Below are 20,394 nucleotides of genomic sequence, written 5' to 3' on the forward strand. Positions count from 1 at the left end.
GAGAAAGTTGCAGATATGACAGCTCCTTTCCCCTAATGTTTTGATGTGTGTTTCTTAAAAAAGATGTTTATATAACCACAGTACTATTATTAAAGTCAAGAAGTTAATATTCATACAATAGTGTTATTTAACTTAGAGATTTTATTCAGAATTCACCAACTTTGCCCATAAGGACCTATTTTGCAAAAGAAAATCTGATATTATGTGTCACTTAATTATAATGGCCCTTTTGATTCTCAATAGAGTGATTTGTATTAGTTTTTACATTAGGAACAAATGGCCCTGTGATGTTAATCTCTTTATCCTTTATTAGGCATTATGGTCTCCATTTTAATCTTTATTTTTATTTATATGTTTAATCTTTAACAAGTTAACTAGTTAATTACATTAAGCAATACATTCACATGGCTCAAAATTTTTAAGGCATAAAGTATTCAAAGGGGAAAATCTCCTTTCCACCCTACTCCCAGGTTCCCAATTTGGACACTCCCCGAATAGGAATTTGTAACCCATCCCTAATTGACTATGTATACTTTTTTTTTTTTTTTTACACAAATCTGCTCACTATCGTTTGCCAAACACTTGAGGAGGAAGAGCTCATTTTCTTTTAAAGCAATGAGGTAATCTGGCAATGAAGAGAAAAAGGATTGCTGTAAACCTACTTCCCCTTTCAAATTAAATTGATCTAATTCAGATTAAGAAGCTATTTACTACTACCTGTCTGCTTACTTCTCTATCTCCCCCAGGAGACAGTCTCTGAGTGGGAATGTGTCACCAAGACCTGACACTGAAGCTTGTCGCAGGTGAGGGACTTTGTAAATGTGCAGTGAAGAAAGAAAGAAACAGCTTGATCCACCCAGATGATTCTTTAAAAAATCCAGAACGTCTTTGCCTTTCTCCTCTTGTTCTTTTGTTACTTGGGAGAAAGATCCTAGAGGACAGAACTACACAAGGACCATGTCTAATTTCTGGAGGAAGACCTTCTTGAAGGCTCTGGACTAGGACCCTCTGGGGTTGGTGACAGTGATTTAGGCAAGATTTGTCTTATATTCTGAGAATGGTAGCATGGTAATGGTAAAATATTTAAGTGTCACAGGCATTGGCAGCGAAGACCCAGGTGCACAGATGAGTCTTGTCACTTGCCCCTGGGTATGACTGTTATATTTTCCAAATACAACATATAACCTGAAAGAAAATTTCCCAAATAAGTGAGTTTATTTATATTAAAATTTCCAGTAGGATAACCATTATATAGCTCTTTGTAGGTTGTTTATTCATTATTGGAAATCTTACTCTCTTATGACCTACTTACTTTTTTAAAAAAAACCAATGGGTCTACTAGTTTTTTTTTTTTAAAGATTATAGTATAGAAATTTTCACACACAAAAAATAGAACACAAATCTCCATATTCTCTTATCCTCCAGCTTCAACAGCTTTCAGCTCATGGACAAACTTTTTCTATTTCTGCTCGATCCACCTTACCTCCTAACCCCTCATAGACATGACTGAAGCAAATCCTAAACCAAAGCAAAGCAAATAATCTTATATCATCATTTCATCCATAAATGTTTCAGCATGTTTTCTTAAAAGGCAGTAAGTCTTTAAAAAAAAAATTAAAATTCCTTTTTCATTACCCATGATTCCTTAATATTATCAAAGATCTAATTTAGTTTCTTTGTTTAAATCAGGGTTCTTGGTTGATGTATCACTTAAGATTCTCTGATCTTTAGCTTCCTGCTGCTGCTGCTGCTGCTAAGTCGCTTCAGTCTGGTCCGACTCTGTGCGACCCCACAGACGGCAGCCCACCAGGCTCCCCCTTCCCTGGGATTCTCCAGGCAAGAACACTGGAGTGGGTTGCCATTTCCTTCTCCAATGCATGAAAATGGAAAGTGAAAGTGAAGTCGCTCAGTCCTGTCTGACTCTTTGAGACCCCATGGACTGCAGCCCACCAGGCTCCTCCATCCATGGGATTTTCCAGGCAAGAGTACTGGAGTGGGTTGCCATTGCCTTCTCCATTAGCTTCCTACTCAATCTCTTTTTTGGGGAGGGTATTTACATTGAAGTATAGTTGATTTACTTCCCTGGTGGCTCAGCGGGAAAGAATCCGCCTGCAATGCAGGAGACACAGGAGACTTGGGTTCAATCCCTGGGTCGGGAAGATCCCCCGGAGGAGGGCAGGGCAACCTACTCCAGTATTCTTGCCTGGAGAATCCCGTGGACAGAAGAGCCTGGTGTTCTATAGTCCACAGGGTAGCAAAGAGTCAGACACCACTGATGAGACTGAGCACGCAGGAGCACGTAGTTGATTTGTTTCAGTATTACAATATAGTGAATCAGTGTTTTTATAGATTATACTCCATTTAAAGTTATTGTGATATAATGACTATATTCTCTGTGTTGTACAATATATCCTTGGGGCTTATTTATTTTATACATAGTAGTTTTTTATTTTAATTTTTTAAATTATGAAAGTGCGATAACACATTTACAGGATACTTGGAAAATACAGAACAAGATTACATATAGCTACACTGTATGTTACAATTATTTTTTAAGAAAATAAATTAAGATTTTTAGTTGGAGTTTTAGTATCAAACCCTCAAAAATGAAGAGAATGAATATATAGAGAAATAGAAGGATATACTAGACCTGAAAAACACTAAGAACCAATTCAATATAATTAAGATTTATACAATTTTTACAGAAAAGTAAGACACAAATTCTATTCAAGCTCCCATAGACTGTAAACTAGGAGACACTGGAACTTATCCAGGGACATAAAACAAGGTGCAAAAATTTCATGGTCTTAAAGGCATTGAAATCACACAGGGTCTGTTTTCTTATCACTGTGGAATTATGTCAGAAACCAATATGAAGAGATACTTGGAAATAACCCCCATCATTTCAAGTGCAATGTGACAATTACCAAGAGAGTTACTCAGTCTCTTTTTATTCCTTCAAATCAGCTTTTCCCCAGAAGAAATCAGGTGGTTTGTCTTGTTTCCTGCATCCAGGAGGTGCTGATTACATTGCCAGGGTGTCGTTTCTGCCCTTAATTTACATACATTCCATAGATCTAGGCTTGATCATATTCAACTTTGAATTTTTTGGTAAGTCTTTTTAAAGATAGTATTGCATTCTTTAATAAGGTACGTAAAGTTTGTTTCACCCTCCGTGATTTAAGAAGCTGTTCATGATCATTACCATTTGTTTACTAAGGGCTTTTGAAAATGGTGATGTTTTAATCCTTTCATTCCTTCTTCATTTATTAGCTGGAATATATCTACCAAAAAAAAGTTCTCTGACCAACTTTTTGGTCCGATCCTTCCACTGAAGATTTCCCCATATCCCTAAATATTCTTAAAAGTATTTTTAATTTTTATTTACCTATTTATTTGGCTGTGCCAGATCTTAATTGTAGCAGATGGGGTTGAACATGCTCTCCTGCATTCGGAGAGTGCAGTTTTAGCCACTGGAACACCTGGGAAGTCCCAAAAATACTTCAAAAAAAGTTTTCAGTGTAGTCCTTCCTAAGGATTTACCATACTTTCTATAACCATTCCCTAACTTCTGCACATTTAGACTGTTTCTGATTTTCCACTCTGTAAACATTGGTGGGACCAACATTCTTGTACATAGCTTATACATAAGCCTCTGTTTGTGTGTCTGGTTTTTCTTTTAGAATGGAGTCTTAGCAGTGGAAGTCTCAGAGCTAAAAGTTTTGTAGTTTCTTACTGCATAGTGAAAAGCACCAGCTATTGTCTCCACAGATGAGAGGGCTGGTTTTCCTCTCTATCCTAACCATTCTCACACATATTTACTATAAGCACAGCAGGAACAATCAAGGCTTGTTATTTTATTTTATAGAATGCAGAGAAGTAAGAAAAAAACCATTGCTCACATTAGAAAAAATAAAAAATTAACCCATACAGTTTCAAAACCATGGAAAAATGTTGAAATATTGCTGGTGACACTCATGCTTAATCACCTGTTTTCAGAAAGTAATGGCAAATATAGAATAGCTGTGCATGTGTGTGTGTAATCATCATAAAATTATGGAAATAAAGTTTTAAAAAAGTAAACTTCTGACTATCGTATGTTAATTGCAAAATGCTGTTTTAAGGGATAATATTTTGGAAATAATGCCCCAGGCTCTGTAACAGCCATGTGTTAATTTTAACATTTTCTTTAGTTGAGTGTAATAAGGAAGACAGTCTCATTTCTTTCCCTGTAAATTTATGGGTTTTGATATCCGGATTCAGAGTTTCTAGTTACCTATTTTTACATGCACTTCCTTGTATCTTAGTTTCCTCAGGGTTGATGTTCACTTGGGAGGCACTAGGCTGGCTGTCCTGGTATTTTGAAGCTGGGCCCCTGTGTGGATTGTTAGGTGTTGAGCAGTATCATTTGTTAAAACTTTTGAGCTACCATCCTATCATCCTTGGGAATAAGAACATTAACCTGGTGCTTGTACCTTCTGACTTTCAACACAGAATCCCACTGCAGATGGTGACTGCAGCCATGAAATTAAAAGATGCTTACTCCTTGGAAGAAAAGTTATGACCAACCTAGATAGCATATTCAAAAGCAGAGACATTACTTTGCCAACTATGGTCTGTCTAGTCAAGACTATGGTTTTTCCTGTGGTCATGTATGGATGTGAGAGTTGGACTGTGAAGAAGGCTGAGCATCAAAGAATTGATGCTTTTGAACTGTGGTGTTGGAGAAGACTCTTGAGAGTCCCTTGGACTGCAAGGAGATCCAACCAATCCATTCTGAAGGAGATCAGACCTGGGATTTCTTTGGAAGGAATGATGCTAAAGCTGAAACTCCAGTACTTTGGCCAACTCATGCGAAGAGTTGACTTATTGGAAAAGACTCTGATGCTGGGAGAGATTGGGGGCAGGAGGAGAAGGGGACGACAGAGGATGAGATGGCTGGATGGCATCACTGACTTGATGGACGTGAGTCTGAGTGACATCTGGGAGTTGGTGATGGACAGGGAGGCCTGGCATACTGCGATTCATGGGGCCGCAAAGAGTCGGACATGACTGAGCGACTGAACTGAACTGAACTGACCAGTTTTCTCAGCACCACTTGTTAAAGAGATTGTCTTTAATCCATTGTATATTCTTGCCTCCTTTGTTGAAGATAAGGTGTCCATAGGTGTGTGGATTTATCTCTGGGCTTTCTATTTTGTTCCATTGATCTGTATTTCTGTTTTTGTGCCAGTACCATTTAAAGTCAGAACTGGTTCCTTGATCTAAGAAACTTGACTAAAAGTTTTCATTTTGCACAAACACTGTCTAATGACACATCATCAACAGGAAAATCTGTTGCCATTTATTGAAGGCTTGCTGTGTGCCAGGCAGTGTATCAAGTCATCTGCATATAATGTATCAATTAATTCCTAGAGAATGCACTTTTCCAGTCCCTGATCATTGTAGCAAATTTGAACTCCTCCTTTTCACATTTCTTCAGAGAGTCTCTGGTTTTGTGTTAGTAGTAGACCTGAAATGTAAGAGCCAAGTTAACATGTTTACGCTTTTATTATCTGTCTTGACATTATAAAAGCTTCCCTGGTGGCTCAGATCGTAAAGAATTTGCCTGCAATGCAAGAGACCCAGGTATAATCCCTGGATTGGGAAGATTTCCTGGAGAAGGGAACCGCTTACCCATTCCAGTATTCTTGCCTGGCAAATTCTGTGGACAGAGGAGTCTGCCAGGCTACAGTCCATGTGATCACAATTAGTTGGACACAACTGAACAATTAACACATTATAAAATCAAATTTATTAGATTAATAGAGCTTCAATTTTTTTTTTTTTAAAAGCAGTAGTACACTGTTTCCAAAGCAAATATTAACTGGTAGCCCAGTATACAGAACAAAGAAGATGCAAAGTTTAGGTTAGAATTATGCTCAGAATATGCTTCTGAGCATAGACAAAGCAACCAAAGATGTTCAGAAATACAAGCCATTCCTGGACACAGATTCTACTGACTGTTAAAGGTTGAATTGTGTCCTTCTGAAAAGACATGTTGAAGTCCTAACCCCTGCTACCTCAGGTGACTTTATTTGGAAATGAGTCTTCACAGAGGTAATCAAGTTAAAATGAGGTCATTAGGGTACGCCCTAAATGACGCGTGTCCTTATAAATAGGAAATTTGGACACAGACACACAGGAAAGGAGAACATTGTGAAGACAGAGAGAATGCCATCTACAAGCAAAGAAACATGTAAAGCTTAAGCTTGGAGAGAGGCCTGGACCAGATTCTTCCACTGAGCTCCCAGACATCACTGCTGTTAATCCCTATCCAGCAAACTGAGGCTCACTCCTTATTCACTTTACTAAGTCTTATAACCTGGTAAACTGTAGAAACAAATTTAAATCAAGTTCTAAAATCCATATCTGGGGCTCCACGCCTCCTGCAAATCTTTGGCAAGGCTATCTTTCAAAGACGCATTGTCTTTCTTTTCTAGGCATTCAACTTTCTCTCTTAAATTCTCTGGGCCCACTTGATTTCAGCAGCAGGATCCCTACCTAGTGCTGAGAAACTAAATATTAGAGAAAATCCTCAACTAAGACTTTCGGACTCCAGGTGCTAGGTGTATTTTTCCTTCTTGTCCACTAATTCTTAATTGCTCCATCCAGGTTAAAGTTCCCAGGAATTCTAGGGTTCTTGCAGTCCCAAACTTTTCCTCTTTCTCAATTCAGTTCAACTTATACTCTTATTTGAATGTGGCTTCAGGTCTGAAGAACAGTGCTCTAGCAGGGTGAGAAGACGCCAACCCTCAACTGGCAGCAATCTGGGCGACACCCATCAGTAAATCCACACCAGGGAAGTTCAGGGAGGGCCAAGCTTTGTCCTTGGCCTGCGCTCTACGATCTCGGATTCCCGGAAGCTCCCCGCGCTCCGGCAGGGGCCCGGCACCTCCTCCTGGGGGCGGGGCCTGCCGCTCCCGCTCCCGCTCCCGCCTCCCCGGCTGCGCGCGGCTGCGGGCCGTGATCACGTGAGCGCGGCGCGGCGGAGGAGGGGCCCTGATATCCGGGCGGCGGAAGGAGACGCGGCCGCGTGAGGACGAGGCGATTTGAAAACACGCTTCGGGAGCGAGAGGCTGAGGCCGGTGGCGCCCGCCGTTGCCCACTGGGCTCTTCCTCGCACGTTCTTCCCCTCTGCCTCCGCGCCCGGGTCCCTGCCGGGTCCGCAGGTGAGCGGTCGCCGCCGGTCGGGCCGGGCCCTCTCGGGGCGCGGGACGGCGCGCGGGGCCGTTGCCCCGGGCCGTTGCCCCTCGGTCCGCGGCCCAGGCGGGTAGGGCGGGCTGGGGTCAGTCTGCGTTCCCCCGGGGCCGGGTCGTGGCGCTCCGACAGAGCAGGGCCTGGGTGCGGAGAGGGGCAGCGAGGGGGCGGGCTCCCCGCGGTCATTTGAAGCGTTTCAAGTGACTGGGCGGGTTCGCGCGGTTTCGGGTCTAGGAGACTTTTAGGCCGGTGTGCGTTAATTGGGCCCCGCTTCCTGGACTGTGGTCCGGACCGCCGTCCCCTGTGGGAGAAGGAAAGATAGTTTCTTGAAAACCACGGGGTCTTTGCTTATGGGATACGGGACCAAAGTTTGGGGTTGAGGATGCGCAGTCGTCTCTTAATCGGCCCTCGCAGTCCAGGTGTGGAGTAACCAACCGAGCAGGTTTGGACCATCGGATGTCTCGAGTGGTCCTGGTCTGGGATATTTGTTCTTTGGAAAGTCAGGTGTCTCCGATTGGCCCCTAGGTAGAGTTTGGAGGAACTCGTGAGCATAAAGTGTTAGAGAGGAAATTACCAAAGGCCGAGTACAGTGTGACTTCTTGACTTTTTTTTTTGGCGGGTGGAAAGAAGTTGGAAATTAGGGGAGGGTGCTGGTTCCAAATAGGAAAAGGAGTACGTCAAGGCTGTTTATTGTCACCCTGCTTATTTAACTTATATGCAGAGTACATCATGAGAAACGCTGGACTGGAAGAAATACAAGCTGGAATCAAGATTGCTGGGAGAAATACCAGTAACCTCAGATATGCAGATGACACCACCCTTATGGCCGAAACTGAAGAGGAACTATAAAGCCTTTTGATGAAAGTGAAAGAGTAGAGTGAAAAAGTTGGCTGAAAGCTCAACATTCAGAAAACAAAGATCATAGCATCCGGTCCCATCACTTCATGGGAAATAGATGGGGAAAGAGTGGAAACAGTGTCAGACTTTATTTTTTGGGGCTCCAGAATCACTTCAGATTGTGACTGCAGCCATGAAATTAAAAGATGCTTACTCCTTGGAAGAAAAATTATGACCAACCTAGTAGCATATTCAAAAGCAGAGACATTACTTTGCCAATAAGGTCCATCTAGTCAAGGGTATGGTTTTTCCAGTGGTCATGTATGGATGTGAGAGTTGGACTGTGAAGAAGGCTGAGCGTCAAAGAATTGATGCTTTTGAACTGTGGTGTTGGAGAAGACTCTTGAGAGTCCCTTGGACTGCAAGGAGATCCAACCAGTCCATTCTGAAGGAGATCAACCTTGGGATTTCTTTGGAGGGAATAATGCTAAAGCTGAAACTCCAGTACTTTGGCCACCTCATGCGAAGAGTTGACTCATTGGAAAAGACTCTGATGCTGGGAGGGATTGGGGGCAGGAGGAGAAGGGGACCACCGAGGATGAGATGGCTGGATGGCACCGCTGACTCGATGGATTCGATTCTGAGTGAACTCCGGGAGTTGGTGATGGACAGGGAGGCCTGGCATGCTGCGATTCATGGGGTTGCAGAGAGTCGGACACGAGTGAGCGACTGAACTGAACTGAATTGAAGTGAGCTGGCAGACAAACTAGCTGAAATTAGGTTAGGTCGAAATCCTGATGACTAGACTCTCCCTTTTGTTGAAATTTGAAAGCCTGTGGTTGGAGCATATGAAATTCATCTTGAAAACTTTTGAGGCTCACCTCCTTCAAGTGATGTTAGAGCTCAGTCCCTGAGGTTGGTGTTCCTACCATCCATTCTATACCGGCTACTGCTTAAAGTGGCTTGTGTTAGTTTCTCAGTTGTATCCGTCTCTTTGTGACCCCATGGACTCTAGCGTACGCTCTCCAAGGGATTTTCCAGGCAAGAATACTGGAGTGGGTCGCCATTTTCTTCTCCAGGGGATCTTCCTAACCCAGGGATTGAACCCGGGTCTCCCGCACTGCGGGCAGACTCTTTATTCTTTGAGCTACCAGGGAATCTGGGAGGAATAGTTAAGTATTTAAGTGAAGTAGGCATGGTAGATATAACACATAACAGTTATGTGTGTCTTTGTTTTTAGCATCAATCATTGCACTGCTGGGAGCCAGCGTGAGGAATCCTGCCCATGACAAGGTCATGAGGAAGGAAGCCTGACAAAACGTAAGGACGTGATTAGGCTTCAGGGGTTCCCCCTTGTTAGGTAAAAGACGGCCAGGTACACCAAAAAATGTCTAACAGTCTTTAATGGTGAAGCGCTCCCAGGCGGGGTTCCGGATCTGAACGGGGTGGGTCAAGGAAATCCAGGGCACCCGGACTGCGTTGGATGTTTGTTTATATATGCACTTGTGAGGGATGGCTGGGCTAGCAGATGGGGGTTTGGATAGGTTGCCGGTTCGCGGTGTTGTGAGCTGATAGGTTTCTCTATGCAGCTGGGGCGGGGTGGCTTTAGCTGGCGGAGTGTGCTGTCATAGGTTCCTGGCATCCGGGAGGCTCCCTCCGTTAGGGACTTCCCCCACCGGTGGGGGAGAGGAGGGGGTGGCTCATCATGGCAACCGGTGAAGTGTGCTGTCATTGGTCCCTGGGATCTGAGAAGATCCTCCATTAGGGACTTTCTTGCCAGGGGGAGGGAGAGGAGGGGCGGCCCATCATGGCCCCCGGGGCCCGACCTTACATTCTGACCCTTTTGATAGGATAAGGGGTGCCGTTATCGTTTCTCGCTACTTCCTGCTGAACTGGGGCATTGTTGGGGCTGAGGGTCGTGGCCGGATCCCGGTGACCTTTAGGGGGCCTCAGGGTCTCTGGACGGGAGTTTGGAGTATGTGGCCACCATCAGCATCCGTCCAGTAGCCGTCTGGGTCAGGTCCCTGACCCTCTGGAGGATGATCTGAAAAACACAAGGTCCTATCAACAGGATGAGGAACAAGGTGGTGAGGGGTCCGAGAAGTGGGAAAAGCCATTTTGCCCAAGATGACTTCCACCATCCCAAAAAGTTGGAATCGCCTGACTCGGCCTGTCTAAGTTTGATGTTTTCTCTCAACTCTTGGACCTTGTTCTGAACTACCCCTGAGGCATTAATGAAAAAACAACAGTCTTCCCCTAAAACTGACAGGTTCCCCCTTTTTCGGCCGTTAGCAGGTCTAGGGCCCTTCGATTTTGGAGAGCTACTCCTGCCAGAGAAGTTATCTGGGTCTGTAATGCCATCAAGGAGTCTGCCACCTTGTCCAGGTCTCGATTGAGGTCTGCGGAGAGCTTGTAGTAAAAGTGTGTGGCTGATCCCAATCTTCCTGCCCCCAGTCCTAAGGCTGTGAATAACCCTCCTCCGAGGAGCAGGGGAGCTGCAGCCAATGCCCTTCGTCGGCGGTGGGTTGGTCGGATCTGGTCTTCCATCGCCTGTGGTGTCAGAATGGTCAGATAAGGCATAAGGAAAACTGGGGTGCAAGGCTGAGTCCAGTTGGGTGGAAAACATTGTAGTAAGGTGGTCTGATTACAGAGAAAGAATATCCCGGGTTTTCCACATATTGGAGGGTTTGGGGATAAGGGGCCTCGTCTCAAGCCATCACAGGCCACTGTGGTTAAAGAGTCGTGGATCTGGGTGATAATGGACATTGCCTGTTTTTCGGGTAGGACTAGTTTGTCGTGGAGTGTGATCCATCCCGAGGGGTGTTTGGAAGCGCCCTCCTGTGAGAGGAAGGCCTCCATTTTGGCCTTTGAGTAGTTAGGTGTAGGGGAGGTCTTAAGAAATAGTATAGGCAGAGGCCCCTGCTGTAAGGCTATCTGTCCGGCCACCTGGTCAGCCCTATTGTTGCCTAAGGAAACTGTGTCATGAGTCATTTGATGTCCTTTGCAGTGTAGGATGGCTACCTGAGTGGGCTGTGAGATGGCCTCCAGGAGCTTGGTGATTAGAGGGGCATTAGAGATGGGTGATCCCTTGGTGGTGAGGAATCCTCTCTTCCTCCAGATAGCTGAATGTGAATGTGCAATTAAAAAGGCATATTTGGAATCAGTATAAATGCTAACCCGTTTCCCCGTTGCCAGGTGTAAGGCTCTAGTGAGTGCTATTAGTTCTGCCTTTTGGGAGGTGGTTCCCTCTGACAGTGGGCGAGCCTCGAGGATGTCATTGGTGGTCACAATTGCATATGCAGCGGCCCGGCGCCCGGTAGGGTCTCGTTTTGAACTGCCATCTACAAACAGTGTGAGGTCTGGGTTTTGCAGTGGAGTAGCAAAAAGGTTAGAGTGTCTAGGACCTCTATGCATGAGTGAGGCTCTTTGTCCTTGCCTGAAGGACAGGTCAGAAGCAAAGGGAGAGAAGATAGGGGGTTTAGTTGGGAGCTGCGACCCCAAGTAACCTGGGGGTTATCCAGAAAGACTAAGTGGAATTGTTGGAGCCGAGAGTCGCTAAGGTCTGACAGGAATCTGGAAGCCGAGAGGTCAGCCAGACGGTGTGGTGAGAATATAGTTAGGGGTTGGTCTAGAATTAGCTTTTTTGCATCTGCGTATAGAGAAGCTGCTGCTGCCAGGGCACGTAGGCAGGGGAACCATCCCCGGGCGGTGGGGTCTAGTTGTTTGGAGATAAATGCCACTGGCAGCATTTCAGGGCCCGCAGGCTGCACGAGGGCTCCAAAGGTTATGCCCCCTTTTTCATCAGTATACAGGTGATAGGGGAGGTTGGGATTGGGCAGGAAGAGTGGGGAAGAGGACAGCAAAGCTGAGTGGAGGTTGTAGAAAGCCTTTTTGACCTCTGTTTCTGAAGACAGTGGTCCAGTAGGGGTGTCTTTTGCAGCTGTGTAGAGAGGTTTAGCCAGTGAAGCATAGTTGGGGACCCAGTGCTGGAAGAATCCTGTTAACCCCAAAAAGGATAAGATTTGTTCCCCAGTGGAAGGGGGGCAGAGGTCTCGGAGAAGACTGAGTTTGTCAGTAGTTAGAGCTTTAGTTGTTGGGGTAATAATCTTTAGACCTAGGTATGTTACAGAAGTCTGGGTGAGTTGGGCCTTTTGTTGAGACCGTCGGTATCCTTTAGAGCTAAGGAAGTTAAGAAGAATAGTGGTATGTGTCTGAGAGAGAGCTTGTGAGGGGCTGCAGAGCAGAAGGTCATCCACATACTGTAAGAGGATACTAGGGGCCAGAGGACATGTAGCCAGATCCCGGGCCAGAGCCTGGCCAAAAAAATGGGGGCTGTCTAAACCCTTGGGGAAGGACTGTCCATGTTAGCTGGGAGGATTGTCGGGTTTCTGGGTCGGTCCATGTGAAAGCAAAGAGGAACTGGCAGTCTGGGTGTAAGGGAATAGTGAAAAAGGCATCTTTGAGGTCTATGACAGAAAAGTAAGTCATATTGCTAGGGATGTCAGAAAGTAAGGTATAAGGATTGGGGACAATTGGATGAGCAGGGATTATGGCCTCGTTTATCAGTTGAAGGTCCTGGACCAGTCGGTAGCCGCCAGAAGCTTCCCATACCAGGAGAATGGGGGTATTGCAGGGGGAGGCCGTGGGGACCAAGAGGCCCTGGCCTAAGAGGTGGTCTATGATTGGCTTAAGACCGTGTAGGTGAGTCTGAGAGATGGGGAATTGAGGGCGGCTTGGGAAGTGGGAAGGATTACGTAGTTTGATCAGGATGGGGGTGTGATGGGTTGCTACCAGAGGGATTTCAGTGTCCCAAATGGTAGGGTCGACAATTGGGGCTTCACGGGAGCAGAGGAGGAGTAGGGGCAAGGTGAGAGATTGGGAAAGTAGAAGAGGTAAGTGAATGGTGGCCTTAAGTTTAGCTAAAATGTCTCTCCTTAGCAAGGGAGTGGGACATGAAGGGATTATCAGAAAAGAGTGAGTGAACAAGAAGTGGTCAAGTTGACAGGGCTGTGGCCCAGTCTGCAAGGGTCATGAAGATGTGCCATCTGTACCCACCACTGAGACCTGGGAAGGATGTAAGGTGCCCCCAAACGAGGGAAGAACCGAATAAGTCGCCCCTGTAACTATCAAAAAATTGATAGACTTACCTGCCACTTGAAGCATTACCCTGGGCTCGGCTTGGGTTATGGGGGTCCCTGAGTCTCGGCACCGTCAATCTTGATCAAAGGAGAGAAGTTCCAAGGCGGGGTGTGGAGAGGAAATGTCCTTTTGGGGGCCCAGACCCCGGCCCGGTAAGGTCGGGGTCTGAGTCGCCTGGGGACAGTCACTCGCCCAGTGTCCCCATTGTTTGCAACGAGGGCATGGCTTTGTTGAGGGCCGGGGGTTTGGGCATTGGCTGGCCCAGTGGCCCTCATGACCACATTTGAAGCAGGCTCCCGGTGGTGGCTTCTGGGGACCCACCTTTTGTCCTGTGGCCGGCCGCAGGGCTGCTACAAGTGCCTGGGTGTGTTTTTCAAGGAGGTCGGCCTGGAGTTCGGCTTTTTTTTAAGCCTTGCCTTGCAGCTAGCTTCAGCAGTTTCTTCTCGGGCATTGTAAACCTTAAAGGCCATTTTTACCAAGTCTTGGAGCGGGGTCTGAGGCCCATCCTCAGCCTTGGAAAGTTTTTTTCTGATGTCTGAAGCTGATTGGGATATAAAACGGTTGGCTAGGGTAGTAACCCCTGCTGGAGAATCTGGGGCAATCCGGGTATAGGTGGTGAGAGCCTCTGTCAGCCTGTTAAGAAAGGCTGCTGGGTTTTCATCGGGGCCCTGGGTCACTTCATCTAGTTTAAGTAGGTTTACTACCTTAAGGGAGGTGGTCTCCATTCCCTCTAATAGGCATTCTATCATGTATTGAATATTGGCCTTCCCTCTTTGTCCCTCTTGATAGTCCCAGTCTGGGTCTATGTCTGGAATAGCAGCCACTCCAGGTGGCCGAGCAGGGTCAGCTGGGTTGACTAGATGCCTCCGGTCTGCTGTCTCCCTTGCTGCAGGCCAAATGGCCTTTCTTTCTTCTGGGGTAGTAGTGGACCCCAGGATGACAAATATGTCTTGCCAAGTGAGGGCATAAGATCGAGACAGCTGGGTGAAGTTTTTGATGTAATTGGAAGGGTTGGCTGAGTAGGAGCCTCGGCGCTGTTCGATATGGGCAAGGTCCTGGAGTGAAAAGGGTACGTGGACATGGGTGAGACCCTCCAGGCCGGCCACCTGGCGGAGAGGAAACAGGGAAGCTGGTGGCAGATTGGGAGTGGTTTGGGATCTTGTGTGTGAGCTGACTGGTGAGTCAGAAAGGGGGGGCATGGAGGAAGGGGTGGACATTGAGGTGGAGCCATGGGAGCAGCAAGGGGCGTAGTCACAGAAGAGTTGGGCTGTGAGAACAGTGAAGGGGGAGACGATAAGGGGGGAAGGGGTGGATGGAGAGATGGAGCCAAGGACGGAGCCAAGGGAGCGGCGGGAGGCATAATCACAGGAGAGTTGGGCTGTGAAAGTGGTGGGGGAGGAGGCGATGAGGGGGGAAAGGGTGGATGGAGAGACGGAACCAAGGACGGAGACAAGGACACAGCCAAGGGAGCGGTGGGAGGCATGGCCACAGGACAGTTGGACATGGAGGGAGTGGGTGAGAGCGATAGAGGGGAGGTTGGTGAGGCCAGGCATGAAGGAAGGGGTGGGTATAGAGATGGCCTTGTTACAGGAGGGCTAGGCTGTGAGGACGATGGGGGAGGGGAGGACATGGAGGGAGTGGGTGAGAGCGATAGAGGGGAGGTTGGTGAAGTAGCAGGGGCTGGAGTGTATGGTGGGGGGGCCACTAGGTCTTCTGGAGGCACTGTAAGGGCAGAAGTTTCTGCCTCAGGTGTCTCTGGCTGGGCTGCTGACGGCCTCCCTGGTGATGTAGGGCTAGAAAGAGCCATGGTTAAGAGAATTTCAGAAGGGGAACAGCGGGTGCATAGAGTGGGACGGGAGCGCAACAGCCAGAAAGCCTGTACGTAGGGTACTTCAGACCATTTTCCCGTCCTCCGGCAGTAATTACCTAAGTCACGGAGGATGTCAAAATCGAAAGTCCTGGTTGGTGGCCATTGTGAGCCGTTATCTAAAGAATATTGGGGCCATGCCTCAGAACAAAGGTGAGTTAAGCGCTTGGAACGAATTTCTCCAGAGATATGTAGAGTTCTGAGGTTGGCAAGTAAACATTCTAGTGGTGTAGACCAGGGCCGGTCAGGCTTGGAGGCAGCCGCCCCCATGGCGAGTATGAAACAAAGGTCCTGGACCAATTGTTAACAGGGCTGGGAGTAGTCCGGTCAGGCGTCCCCAAACGGGCCGTCAACCCAGCGAGAAGAAGGCCGCTCAGTCAAGATGGACGTCTCCAAATTGACAAGCGGTGAGGAAACAAGCCTGGCTTGCGGAGGAGGGGTCTGGACGCGGATGCGATTTACCGGAACCTGGAGACCCTAGGCATAATCGCCATGGGAGCAAAAACCCCCAGAGCCCAACTGATGGAACTTACCCCTGGAACTTACCCCGTATCCTGCCAGACGGTTGAATGGTCCTGGAGGAGTGACGGGGTGACCTGGTCCGCCACGGGCCAGACCCGAGGGGGCCACAAATCCTGCTCTTAGCGGGATGGGCCCTCGCCTTGGGCTCCACATTGGGCGCCAGATGTTAGGTAAAAGACGACCAGGTACACCAAAAAATGTCTAACAGGCTTTAATGGCGAAGCGCTCCCAGGCGGGGTTCCCGGACCTGAATGGGGCAGGTCAAGGAAATCTGCGCGCCCGGATTGCGTTGGAAGTTTGTTTATATATGCACGTTGCGAGGAATGGCTGGGCTAGCGGATGGGGGTTTGGATAGGTTGCCGGTTCGCGGTGTCTCGAGCTGATAGGTTTCTCTATGTGGCTGGGGTGGGGCAGCTTATGCAGCTGAGGCAGCTGCAGTTCATGCAGCTAGGGCGGGGCGGCTTTAGCTGGCGGAGTGTGCTGTCATTGGTCCCTGGCATCCAGGAGGCTCCCTTCCTTAGGGACTTCCCCTGCCGGTGGGGGAGAGGAGGGGGTGGCTCATCATGGCAACCAGCGAAGTGTGCTGTCATTGGTCCCTGGGATCTGAGAGGATCCTCCATTAGGGACTTCTCGCCAGGGGGAGGGAGATGAGGGGCGGCCCATTATGGCCCCCGGGGTCCGACCTTACACCCCTCATATTTCGCAGGCATGTACCCCCAAAACCCCAAAATCTACCAGCTTTTGTACTCTGCTCTCCTGATATTCTCTGGAAAAAAGTCAAATCAAGGCTTTAGTCTTCTGCATTTGAAAGGGATGTTTCAGTTAAACCCCCTCTGATAATTCTCTAGCTTGCCTAACAGGTTCCCCTGGACCTCTTACAGCTTTTGAATTGCTTACAGCCCCCCAACCATGAGAGGCACAAAGCTTAAAGCATCTTAAAGATACAGAGCCTTTTTTAAAGAGTTAAAAATCATATTGGTAGAGGGTTTTCACTGTTGACTCAATGACTGCTGCCAGGCCTCCATATTCTTTATCTTTTAGGCACCTGGGAGGATGTTAATCAATGTAAATGGGATATGGAAAAAGATATATAGTAGTTTTGATGTTAGCAACATTAGACTTTTGAGTTAATTACTTTTCTTTTGTTATAAATCACTGTACTCCTTTTACTTGTTATAAGTTGCTGTATCTTTGCTATGTAAGAATGTAACTTTATTTAGTGCTTTCTGAGAGTGGCACCAGACTTTGGGAGGATCAACACAAATAAGTCTTCTGGTTGACAAACCCTTATCAGAAAAAAGGCTGTAAAATGTTAATTGGCCCTTTTTGGCCAGAAGATGATGTAAATCACCTAAGACTTGTGTATACAATTAGGTTTACAGAGAGAAAAGCCTGGTTTTGATAAGAGTCTGGACTGCTAATGCTGCATAACTTTGTGTTACCCATTGATCTCTATGTATAATCAAAAAGCATAAAAGGCCTTCTGAACAATAGAGGACGGGGCCAGTCGCTGGACTGGTTTCCCCCGTGTCTCCTTTCTAATTTCTGGCTGAATTCCCATCTGGGGCATGGAGGCTCACCATGTCTACTTACTTGTCCCGGCTTTTAAGATCCACATGAGGGGGAGCCCAAGGCTGGGCACCCCCCGATATTCAAAAGGACGCCGGTGGCCTAATGTAGATGGTGCAAGCTCCTTGTCTGAAACTTTATTGGCTTCCCATGTAAACCAAGTTATTCAGCCTTCTTTCTCCACTTAATTTTCCTACTACACTATTTCTTCCTAAACTAATCTTACATTCTTATATTAACAAACAAATAAGGTTTCCTCGCCTATGCCGTCCACGCTTCAAATTTCCCTGAATCCACTGGGGCTGGACCCTGGCACACGATTCTCTCGAATAATGTAGATCATCTTTTACTGAATTTAACACTGTGATATCATGGTCTCCCTGGCAAATGCCTCAACTTTGCAGAAGGATTCCAGTTGGATAGAAAGGATAAGGAAATTTGTAATGGAAACCCTTGAAGATGGCTCTAGGCTAAATAGTAAGCAGCTGAACAGGTTGCTTGGAGTCTCCTGGAGGTTAATGCAGATACAGCCAAACAGAGGTAGGTGTTAATGCTTTGTCCTTATTTAAGAGAGGAGCTCTTATGCATGCTATTAATATTTAGAGTCTAACTTTGAGTTATAACTGTTAAACATTTCACATAGTCATTTACGTTCAAGCCATAAAAGGTAGCTAGCATAATCATGAAAGACTATCTCCTTGAACCCTGACTGGTGAGAACACCTCTTTTTCAGTGAGTAGGTCCACTCTGAAGCTGATGGGTAGGTTTTCTACTAGATTACATGGTTGGAGTGGAAGGAGGTAAGTTTTATTAAGACGAAATGACACTGAGCCTAAGGATGAAGAAGTACTCTTTTCTGATCTAATTTGACTAGCAATTGATCCTTATCTCTTTACCTGTCTTGTAATTTGAAATTATGTTGCATTAAGTCAGTTTTTAGTGTGACTTACTAATTCTTTTCATTCAAAACAGAGCTTTCCTGGTTGGTTCCTGGCTTATCCACCTTCCTAGTATTCTGTTTTTCACTGTCCTTTCCTAGGTTTCTTGTCTCTTAGGAAAATTTGTACTGTAATCTCTGGTTGGTTTGACTTTTGTATTAGGCCACTGATGTAGGATTTTGATGGTAGTCATCAGTTTGTGGCTAAAATCTGCTTTGTCATAGGAACAAGGTGCTTCTGTGCTTTTTAGAAGAATTATGGTGCTGGTAAAGAAACATTTTGACTCACATGCAGTTGTTTTCTCTTGTTTTTAGAGGCTACAGAGTCTCTCATAAAGGCAGTTAATACATTGTATCAGCAGAGAGGCCTTCTCATTCCAGTTCCGACTTTGTTACTGAAGTTTTTCAGTAAAATCTATCAAAAAGAAGAACTGAGATCTTACAGAATCCGGTACAGTTCCCTATGTTATTTTGCTTTTCTTTTTCTTACCAGGTTACTTTGTAATCTGTATAAATAAGATGATAGAGTGATTAAATCTTTGGAGAAATTCTCTCTCTTTATCCTTTTGGTTTCATTAAAAAAATTTTTTTTTATAAAGAGACATACATAATAGTTCCAGTAACCTATATGCACATAACTGAGAAGGTAAAAGTCTCTTTGAGCATATATTTCCACTTGTCTGCTTAACAGCTAAAGGACAGTTGGAACCACCTGTAGCAGCCTCAGAGTTTTCTTTTGCTTCCCGTAAATTTTATGGAGGTTTAACCTCTGGCCCTTAGTGACATATTGGGGCATATGGTATAAGAATGAGGGCAGTGGAAGAGGAGAGGTGTACAGTAGGTGAAGGAGATTAAAAGGTACAAACTTACTTACAAAGTAAATAAGCCATGGGGGTGTAATACACAGCATAAAGAATATGACCAGTAACACTACAGTACCTTTTGTTAGGACAGGTGGTTGCTAGACTTGTGGTGACCATTTGCAGTATGTACAGTTGTCAGATTATTATGTGATATATTCCTGAAACTAAGATAATACTGTGTGTCAAAAATGTTTCAATAAATTTTTTAAAATGGGAGTATTTTAAAGTGAGAAAGTTCTGGCTTAGTTTGGTGCTGTCTGGTGACATAGACAACACAAAGAGTAGAACTAAGGAATCCGTTTTTAGATACGGTGAGTTTGAGATTTATTTGGGATAGTCTGGAAGAGATGTTTGGGTGAAAGATAAGAGATTTGGACTTCAGCATACATAGGTAGTTATTAGAACATATTCGAGTCTTTACTGTGAGTCAGGGCTTTTCTTAATTTTTCAGTAATTCTCATACTTTGATGTAGGTACTGTTGGTTTCTGCCTTATAGAAGGAAGCTTAGGTTAAATAAGTTGGTGAGTGTCATGCTGCTAAAGGGCAGCCAGACTGAGACTTAAGTTCAGGTCTGTTAGACTCCGAAGGTCATGTGTAAATCACTAAGCTCTTGGGGGACAGCAAAAGTGATTGCTGTGTCCGAGATGAGGCATTAGAGAGTTAGCAAGTATATGAAAGAACTGAAATAACACAAGTTTGAAGCCACTTAATGTGGGGCACCCTATACTGAGTGCATCAATGACTTAGTATAGTAAAATAATTATTACAGATTAGTGTAAATAGTTCACAAGAAGTTAAGTAGAGTCTGTGTCTTTTAAGATAAAATTACAGTTTACATAGTGCCCCAAATTACATAAACTTTAAAAATACAGTGGGGTAACCTTAGAGAATGCTATAGCTGAATAAATGATGCCAGCCATCTTATAGGCTCTCAAATGTTTAAATAAACGTGGTGTATTTCCCTTCTCTTTGATGGCCTTAGATACCGTAGTAAAGTGTTATCACGTTGGTTGGCTGGTTTACCACTGCAGCTTGCTCATCTCGGCTCCCGAAACCCTGAACTTTCAACACAGCTTATTGACATTATCCATACTGCTGCAGCCCGAGCAAATAAAGAGCTGCTCAGAAGTTTACAAGTTACTGCTCTCCGAATCTATGGTAAGAGTTTTGTGTACCTGTGTAAGTAGTAATCTGTCTGCCCCAACTTAGGAACGATGTTTCAAAGGGGAGATCGTTAGGTTTTACTTTTCCTTCAAATTATACATTAATTATACCATGGTAAAATGAACAAAATATCAACCAGTAAATTCATTTTCAATAGTATTACTTAATACAGTAGTTTTAGAAAATTAAAGGCTGTAGATGTTTCTTCAAATCTTAAATTGTCTTTTAAGCCATGAAACTCACAAATTCAAAACTG

The 20,394-nt window shown here is 45.5% G+C and overlaps 1 protein-coding gene across 1 annotated transcript in view; it reads left to right on the plus strand.

The window, feature by feature from the left end:
- Positions 7,046-20,394, plus strand: part of LOC102189209 (testis-expressed sequence 10 protein) — a 56,430-nt gene continuing 43,081 nt past the window's right edge. The window contains exons 1-3 of the mRNA XM_018052248.1: positions 7,046-7,211; positions 18,426-18,561; positions 19,957-20,132. The gene's annotated coding sequence lies outside the window, so the exon portion shown is untranslated. The remainder of the gene's footprint in view (positions 7,212-18,425; positions 18,562-19,956; positions 20,133-20,394) is intronic.

This window comes from Capra hircus, chromosome 8 (assembly GCF_001704415.2).
Source record: "Capra hircus breed San Clemente chromosome 8, ASM170441v1, whole genome shotgun sequence".
In the NCBI taxonomy this organism is placed as follows: domain Eukaryota; kingdom Metazoa; phylum Chordata; class Mammalia; order Artiodactyla; family Bovidae; genus Capra; species Capra hircus.